General features: G+C 36.8%; 1 protein-coding gene across 7 annotated transcripts in view; it reads left to right on the plus strand.

Moving 5' to 3' along the window:
- The window catches only part of LOC134742440 (myelin transcription factor 1-like protein), a 302,896-nt gene that overhangs the window by 79,661 nt on the left and 214,169 nt on the right, over positions 1-9,066 (plus strand). The gene's annotated exons all lie outside the window — the stretch shown is intronic.

Genomic DNA, 9,066 nt, shown 5'->3' on the forward strand with positions numbered 1-9,066 from the left:
TATTTTTTTAATTGGTTTGAAGTAAATAACAATAATTCAAAGATTATTTCTAAAACAAGCTAGTTTTATACCATTTTACAGGCTTTCCATAAATAAAGTGAATAATGTACATCATAACAATTAATTAAATTATAAAAGAAAAACACCATCCCAACGATAACACTTACCTACTCAGACACTGCTTTCCTAGCTTTTGATTTCAGTGCACGATATTAATATTACACAATCTTTAGTTCCGAATCGAATGCAATACCACGTAGTGAAGTGAATAGAACTCCAGTCAATGCACCTATTATAATTGTGAATCGGCACAAGCAGTCGCCGCTTTCAGAGCAAATCGAGAATGAACGTAGATTAACTATTGAGAACTCCGGCTAAGTTTACTTCTAAGTTTTGTTTTGAAATTTTGCTGAATCTGCTAGTCGAAAGTGACTGTCGGATATGAGAAATATCTCTTGACAACCCGGAGTAAGTTCAAGAAAATCACGTAAAACACGACCATTTGGTTTTATATTTTTTAATTGTGGTACAGCCTACCCTCAATATAAAACATGCGTCTACTTACACAATATATAAGGCCTGTCCCGTAAAGTTTTTTTACATGAACACATCGAGATAAAAAACGTTCTGATGAACGAAAATATTTTATCTAACTATTTTGAAATTGAAATTAAAATATTGGCGTTAAGCAAATATATCCGAACATAGCGCTCGCACGATTTTATATGGGACTTGAAGGAAAAGTATTACTCCTGCTCACATTACAAAATAAAGTAATTGATAAATGTTGTAAATACCTATATTTATACCATTAAGAGTATACCATATGATATATTAAAATATGAAAGTAAATAAACCAGAAATACCTACCAAAGTCAGGATTAGTTCTTATACATTTACTTACATCTATATCTTCTTCAAAATATGTTCTACTACTAATACTACGTTGTACTTACTTACGTGTTTGTATTATTGTGTCCCACTTTTAGTGCATGTCCCACTTTTAGTGGCATTCCATCCCAACTATACCTCTCTAAGGCTATTATTGTAACTTAAATACACTGTTCTCAAAAATAAGTATTTCCGCAATCCTAAGCTGGTACGTGTGACGTAAACAGTTATTTTTTATCGACACGCACGAGCGGGGAAGACGGGTCGGGACGGGTCGGGACACCGACGCATTGCACCCGCGGGATCCGGGACAAATAGCACGACGGATAGCCTGCAGAGGGAAGGCTAAGACAGATCGAGTGAGTTCAAAATTCACTAGTTTCTTAAGCTAAAGCTATGTTATACAGCGGTCCTAATATTCTTTGCCTCTGTATTGTACTTTAAACGGTTTTTTGTTTGATTCAGAAGAGGTCATAAAACTCGTCTCATGTATTATGTATTATTTATGTTTTGATTGATAAACATATTATTGAATAACATTTTAAATTCAAGCTCATAATAAAAAAAGTATGACATGTATCTCTAAAAATAATTAAAATCAAAATTACAAACTAAATTAAAAACTAAAATTAAAAACGAAACTTAAAAATAAACCATAAATAAAAAAATTGCCCCAAATCAGTACCGTCTATTGGCAGCGTGCCCAGAAGGCTGGCAGCATTGCCACGTTGTATGGCAATGCTGATCCGCTGTGCTAGATATGAACCAGCCCTCTGGTCACGCGTCAACTCTACTAACCTGCGGCTACATTCCTTAAAAACTCTATGGGCACTTTCCCCCCATGGTTGCATACTTGCGCCGCTTGAGGAGCTCGGCCGAATTGGCAGCCAAACCAGCCTTCACTATTATTTATGTTTTAAAAATGTAACTATATATAAATCATGGTCTCAAAATATCGATTACAATAACGGTTAGAGTTCTGAATGATTCACGGTTAGTTTCACTAGACTTACATTGACCGGGATATAGACCGTGATTACCTTTTGTATTATTTATCCCGTCCAATAGCCCGGGTCTATATCCCGGTCAATATAAGTCTAGTACAATAACGGTTATAAAATATAAGTGTAGGAGGAAGTCCCTTACCCACGGACGGCATATAGTGCCGGACACACATACTATTTCGGCAACTAACAACACGAACAATTCAAGGGTAAAAGTGGCGCGGGGATACGTACCATGGACGTGCACGGAACGCGCATTGCTTGTGACGCGCGCAGCGACTGTGGGAGCGTTTTTCTACTGTACTTGTAGGGAAGGCGCTGCCTCACATAAGTTTCAGGTAAGTGTTTCCGCCAATTTTTTTGTGTTTAGCTGGATGTGTTGATATGAAAGTTTTTTTAATCATTGAAATAGTTGAGGTACATCATACATAATTGTAATGATTTCCTATCCGTCAGTATCGGACACAGTAGTAGTCTCGTAATGCCGGACAGTGAATATGTATTTTTCTGTTGTATTTTGTACCTATGATATTTCAGATAGAAGAACGGGAAAGGAAAATGGAATAGAAGAAAAATAAAAACGGAAAATAAGGTGTGAAAGAAGTTAAAATTTAAGATATAAAGGAATGCAAGCTAACAATTTAAAAAGTAGAGAAAATCGTTAAGCTGAAGGGAAACTAAATAAACAAGTGAAGAGCGAATTTAAAAAAGGAGGAAAAACAGCAGCCATTGGTTGATGCAGCCCGTAGTATGTTTAGACCATGACGAAGACTAGACACAGTGCTCCAGTTGCCAGGAAGCCTGTGCTTGATATTCCAGAATATTCAGAAGATTATATTTGTGATCGGTGTCAAATATTTTTAAACCGTCACCGGACGGTTCCGGAACCCTAGCACCGACTAGGGGTTCGAAATGTAGTCCGTCCGGTACTAGGTGCCTCTTGCAAAGAATGAGTTTTTTTTTTCAATAATGTTTACTTTTCGTGTTTGAATTATTTTATGTAGAAGTTGCATTTTTATTATTTTATTTTGATTCTAAAGTTTGTTGACTGAAGTAATTCATAAATAAATATATATTTTATCAAATGCTTTTTTATTTTCTTCAAAAGGGCTAAGGTGTCCGCCACTAGGGGACTTCCCCTACCTATTTGTAGTGGTAGTAATATCAATTATCAAAAATCCTCGTTAAAGAACATTAATAAAACCGCAGGTAATGTTAACGTGTATAGTTTGAAAATAACTAATCATTGGGCTATTTATGTACACCCAGCCGCAAAAGTGCATGGCCACTTAATGAATGAATTAATTCATAATGTGTCTATGCAGTTTTGCAGCTCGCTGTACTTCGTTTTAGAATGGTTATGTTAAATATAAAATTCACAAATCAGTTTATTCCATTAAACCCTTAATTTATCCCACTGGCGTAAAAAGAAAGCACCGTGCGAACCTCGCCCTGTATTGTCTTTTTAAAAATGAAGTGGCAACGATACCCTGTTCAGTATAAGGAGTACTTATTTCCTCCTTATGCATACAAGATCCTGCGCCCGGGGCTCGGAGGGACGGCGACGTCTTTTTTATAATCTGTTTACATGTTTCCTCTCTTACCAGATAATCTTTTTGTGTTGATGTTGGCGAAAATGTTTTAGGAATGTGGTGGTTTTTGTGGAGAAATTGTATTTGAAATAACTTTGATATATATCTTAAGTTGTATTTATTAGAGTTCCAATCATAATGTAAATATTGCTAATAAAACGACTCATCTAATCAGACATAATGACATTGACCCAATAAAGGTGCGTCATAAACAGTCTGCCACCGAAAAAATAAATCCATCGGAAACCTAATTCGGTGGAATATGAACCGTTTAACAAAGTTTAACTGTACATAAAATTTTATTGACCCCCATATGAAATAGTGAAACAATTCCGTCGCGGATCCACGGAGTTTCCCGCGTCATTAGATGGATTTTTATTACCCAATGACGATAAACATGTCGTAAGCTATCGACTGAAAACATCCGTAGAATTAGTTCCGTGTATCTATTCGATTATTTCTAAGTATCGAATCCGGCTCTATTTGTTTCACGATTATTGGCGCTTAATGACGCGTTGTAAAAATAAATGACTGGCGATAATGTTTATTTTGGTAGCGCACTGAAATGAATTGTTTATGGTAGGTTCTGCTCATTTCCGTATAAAGTGAGACCAGTAAACCACTTTTTAATCGGAATTCATGAAACGAGAAATTAACATTTAATTAAAAAAAAAAAAAAAAAAATATATAGGACATTCTTACACAGATTGACTAAGTCCCACAGTAAGCTCAAGAAGGCTTGTGTTGTGGGTACTTAGCCAACGATATATATAATATACATAAATACATAGAAAACACCCAAGACTCAGGAACAAATATCTGTGCTCATCACACAAATAAATGCCCTTACCGGGATTCGAACCCAGGACCATCGGCTTCACAGGCAGGGTCACTACCCACTAGGCCAGACCGGTCGTCAAACAAATAAATATAATAAATTAATTCAAATAAGTCACAATTAATTTTGGGAAAATTAATCAAAGAATACATAATTTAAATATTGGTTTCCAAAATCTTAAAAAGACAATCCAAATGTAAAACATCAAGTATTATTTATTGCTTGCAATTTTGCTTACACTGAAAAATATCGCAGTACATTTATCCCGGCACACTTCTTTGCAGAACTTCTAATTTCTAATGGCCCATTTGCCACTTTGTCAATTGCTTCAATAAATCTGAGTGGCTCCGCGGGCCTGACTTATGACCTGTCTTGGGCTAAATGTCACGACATTCTTTTGTTTCGCGCGGATTTTCAACTGGTTTTTCAGAAGTGTACCTTTGTTTATTGTCCATGGCCATTTAGGTATTGTTCTATGTTTTCGTGAGAAAAAAATATAAATATTTGTAGCCGAGTTTCTAGTTGATGATTTTTAGTTAAGGTTTTATTCAAACGATTTAAAAATACTTATACTATATAAGTTTTTTATTTAACTGTGTACTTATAGTAAATAGCTATATGTGTTTTGGTTTATTAAGGTAATGTTATATGGAAAAGCTCAACTAGAACGACCTTGAATATAAAGAATACATATTCTGCTATAGATCTGCGATAGTTCGTATGACAATTAAGTACGAATATTTTAGGTATTAAAAACCTGATTAAAACGATTGAAATCGTTTTTTTTTGCTTTAGATGCAAATTTTGTTAAATTTCCAATATTCAAATAACAAAACTTTAGTGAAACACAGACATTTTAAATAAATATTTAAATATTCACTCAGATTTTGTCAGTATACGCCGGTCCGACAACGCGTGCTCCCTTTGAAGCTCCTCGTTATGGAGCGAAACATTTCGAGCAGGCCTCAAGTTAAAAATACGTGAGTTGTAATATATTTAATAATAATTATGTATATGTGAATATTTTCATTGCTTGAATGACTCAAATTATCTCATTGTGCAAAGCAAACCATTAGCAAGCCTTTAAAACGTTAACTAGGTTAGCATTTCCATATACGTACGGTGTCCAGCGTTAGGGCCGTGGTCTCGGGAGGCAAACTTCTCAGCTACTCACTTATTCATCAGCCTACGTCTGTGACAACTTATTGATCCTTATCCGGTACGAGCAAGAGCTAATTGTGATAATCCCTTCTAATATTATAAATGCGAAAGTATCTATCTGTCTGTTACCTCTTCACGCTTAAACCACTGAACCGATTTAGATAACAGGTATGGAGATAGTTTAAGGCGGAGGGAAGGACATCAATTTATTTATTAAATAAAGATAACAATGATCTTAATTTTTGTTAGTATATTCTTAAAAATAATGTTAGTACTTAAAAGTTAAATTCGATTTTACATTTAAAATGATTTGGATTTCGAAAATGAATTCGATTTTACATCATCATTATCATTATTTAACGCAGACGAAGTCGTGGGTAGAAGCTAATTTTAATTAAATTTGTAACTAAACGATTCTTCTTCTTCCTCGGTCCCTCATTGCTGGGGATCGCGACCATGTATGCTCCGTTTCCATATTGTGCGGTCATAAGCCATATGGGTCACGCACTGCATGTTGCCGCCAACCACACTCTTCACACCATTAGACCATCTCGTGGGTGCTTTTCCTCGCCCACGCTTTCCATCCATTTGACCCAAGATAATCTACCTTTCTAGGTCATGCTTTTTAGACCGCATGATACGTTCTTGACATATAGAAGAGAGCCGTGTGGTGATTTTTAGCTCTGTTATAATATTATGTTTGTACTAACCCTAGATTTAAGTATTAGTTTGTATGTTACTAACACATTATGGACTTTTGTTCGAAATAAATTATTATTGATTGATTGGTTGATTGAACTTATTGGTTCTTATAGCCGTCCAGGGTATGCGTAGGAGTCTTAGCTAACACCACATCGCAAAAGCGTCGATTTTCGCGACTTTTCAAACTCCATGTCTAAATGATACACTTTATTTTATTCCTTTTACAAAATTAGCAATTCTGACAAAAGAATTCTTCAAAGCATAAAAGCAAGCTTCTGATAAAATGATGAAACACACATAAACACTGAAAATGAGCATTTGAAATTAATGGTAAATTACCGAGCGAGCACGAAGCGCGAGCGCAGCGTCTCCGATTCAGCTTCGGCAAAAATGGTTTCGTATATCCGGCTGTCCGACTTTTATGCTCTACAGGTCACATATCGAAACCGAATCTCGTGAAACTTTGTTAGCAGGTTGGATAATTCTGTTTTTTTGTCTGACTGAGTTTTTGGAATTTTTTCAAAATAGCTATAGCGAGGTCTATAAAATACAGCTCATAGTGTCCCTCTACTTGTATTTTTAAAAGCATCAGAGTACCTAAATAAATAAATGTTTATGGTAAATTTATAATTATTTTGCACAAACAATATTTTTACGCGACTACCTACCAAAAACTATAAACTGTCTAGACGCTTTAAAATACATTTTTATATGCCAAAAGTTACACTGCAATAGATTTTAATTAGAAGAAAATTGAACTAAAAGCATCGATTTTGAATCGTTAGTCGAATAATTTTATTGCGTCGCTACCGAAACGAATGGGTTTTTATCCGAACGGCTGAAAGCAAAGTTTGAACATCGTATTCTATTTTCAAATGTCTTTTTTAACGATCCGAACTATGATTTGTGACGTTGAATACATATTGAAATGACACTTTATTATACTCCTTTATGTGTATTATGACTAACATAGTTATAAAATGATCTCATAATCTAGATTATTATAAAACAATATAAAAAATAAAACATTTTAAACTTTAACGGTTTGAACACATATTAAATCACATTAATAATAAATTCGCGATAGACCCGTTTGTAAATGTGTTTAATATAAAAAATCTTAATGAAGTAAATGTTGAGTATAAATGAATGTGTTTGTGGCGTGACTAAAATACAGCCGTTCGTATTTAAAACAAAGTTTTCAAACGATCCAGCACATATAGCGGGTGTTTATTTAAGGCCGACCGCCGGAGCAATTTCGCACTTTAATTCCAGAACGAAATCCCAGTCTTTGGCTCGTGTCGGCGTCGGCCGCGCATTTGTCCGACACATGGATGCGCCGCTTGTCTTTATTCCCTGAATTTTAGATGCCGCTTACGTCAGAGTTAGACGGTAGTTTTCAGGTGGACAGACTACGCAAGTACATTAGAATTGTAAAGTTTAAGCACCTCCTGAAATAGAACTGTCATTTAGCTCGTGGTGATTTTTCAGAGCTAACTTTTAGAGTAGATAGTTTGGGTTCATAAAATTTAATTAAGGCGAGTCATCAGTCACCAGGCGGGTCGCGTGTCTGTTCCTCCAAGATAACGGCGGGTCAGGCTGCACCCGCGTCCGCCGCTTGATGAATGTGCCCTTAGCAGACCTCAAATATGCCTCTGTTGACAGCTCCCAGCAATGTTTGAATAAGCTAAGCAATTACACAGCGCCCCTTGCGGAAGATGGCCCTTGATTCGTTAGTCGTGGCCGCAACTTTTGTTCCATTGTCTTCCCTTTGTGCTGAAACTACTGTGAACCTCATAATCACGCTTCAACTGTTCTTTCGCTTCGCTAATATTTTGTTTAACGAAATCGATCGTTAAACTTGGGCTGCATAATATTCATAAGTTTGTGTTAATACTCTTCGGATGGACGGTGCGAGTGCAAACAACCGCGATTCGCGTTATTAATCATTCACAGCGGGTTGTTATCGAATAGTGGCGGCGTGATGAAGTGGCGGCTGGCCTAATTGTGATTATACTGATTATCTAACTAGGTGTTGACCCGCCGCAGCTGACCGCCCGCATCCATAATGCAACCGCATACCCGCCCAGGTAAACCGTCTTCAGACAAATGAATTCCAACTCTTGGCTCTCGGAATTAATAATTTTACTTAACAAGTTAATGCTTTTGTGGGACCATTTGTCAATGATTTCGTCCTAATTATGGAATTGCGTCTGTGCCGTTTACTCCAAGTTGGTACTTTCCGTATCGACATATTAAACTGTCCATATAAAGGCCGCTCTCGTTACACGAAATAGCATTCACCTTCTCACTCCTCATTAAAATTTGTACGACAGCTTCTAAATACTACTCTTTTCTCCGCACCTCCATTTCAATATACAGGAAAAAGTGGAAGAGCGCTGTGTACGTAGTACCGAGCCGGGCTGGCAAAACTTTTGCCTCCCCCACCCCCGTGGGGGGCAAAAAGTGTTGCCGACGGGTGGGTGAGCGTTTATACTTATACCTATGTCAGGGAAAAGTTTTCCGTGTTGCGGGTTGGGGAGGAGGGGGGAGGGTGGCGCCTGCGCGCCGCGGCCGCCGCAGCGCTGACGTGACAGTCCTACTCAGGACTCGGTCTTCGACGCAGGGACTTAGCCCGTCTTTCGGGCAAAACCACACGTTTCACGTTACGTTTGCTGAATTTGTTATGATGATGATTTTCAGGTTTCAGTTGACTGCATGATATTCAGGGTATTTTGATGGAATCTTTCCGTAAATATTTTACCCTGCCGTCAAATGTAGATCTGGGTAACTTAATTAAATCCTCATTTATAGAACATAACATATTAGATGAATGTAGGTTCTTTACTTAATATTCAAATTGAATAAAGAGATGCCA

This window comes from Cydia strobilella, chromosome 6 (genome assembly GCF_947568885.1).
Source record: "Cydia strobilella chromosome 6, ilCydStro3.1, whole genome shotgun sequence".
NCBI lineage: Eukaryota > Metazoa > Arthropoda > Insecta > Lepidoptera > Tortricidae > Cydia > Cydia strobilella.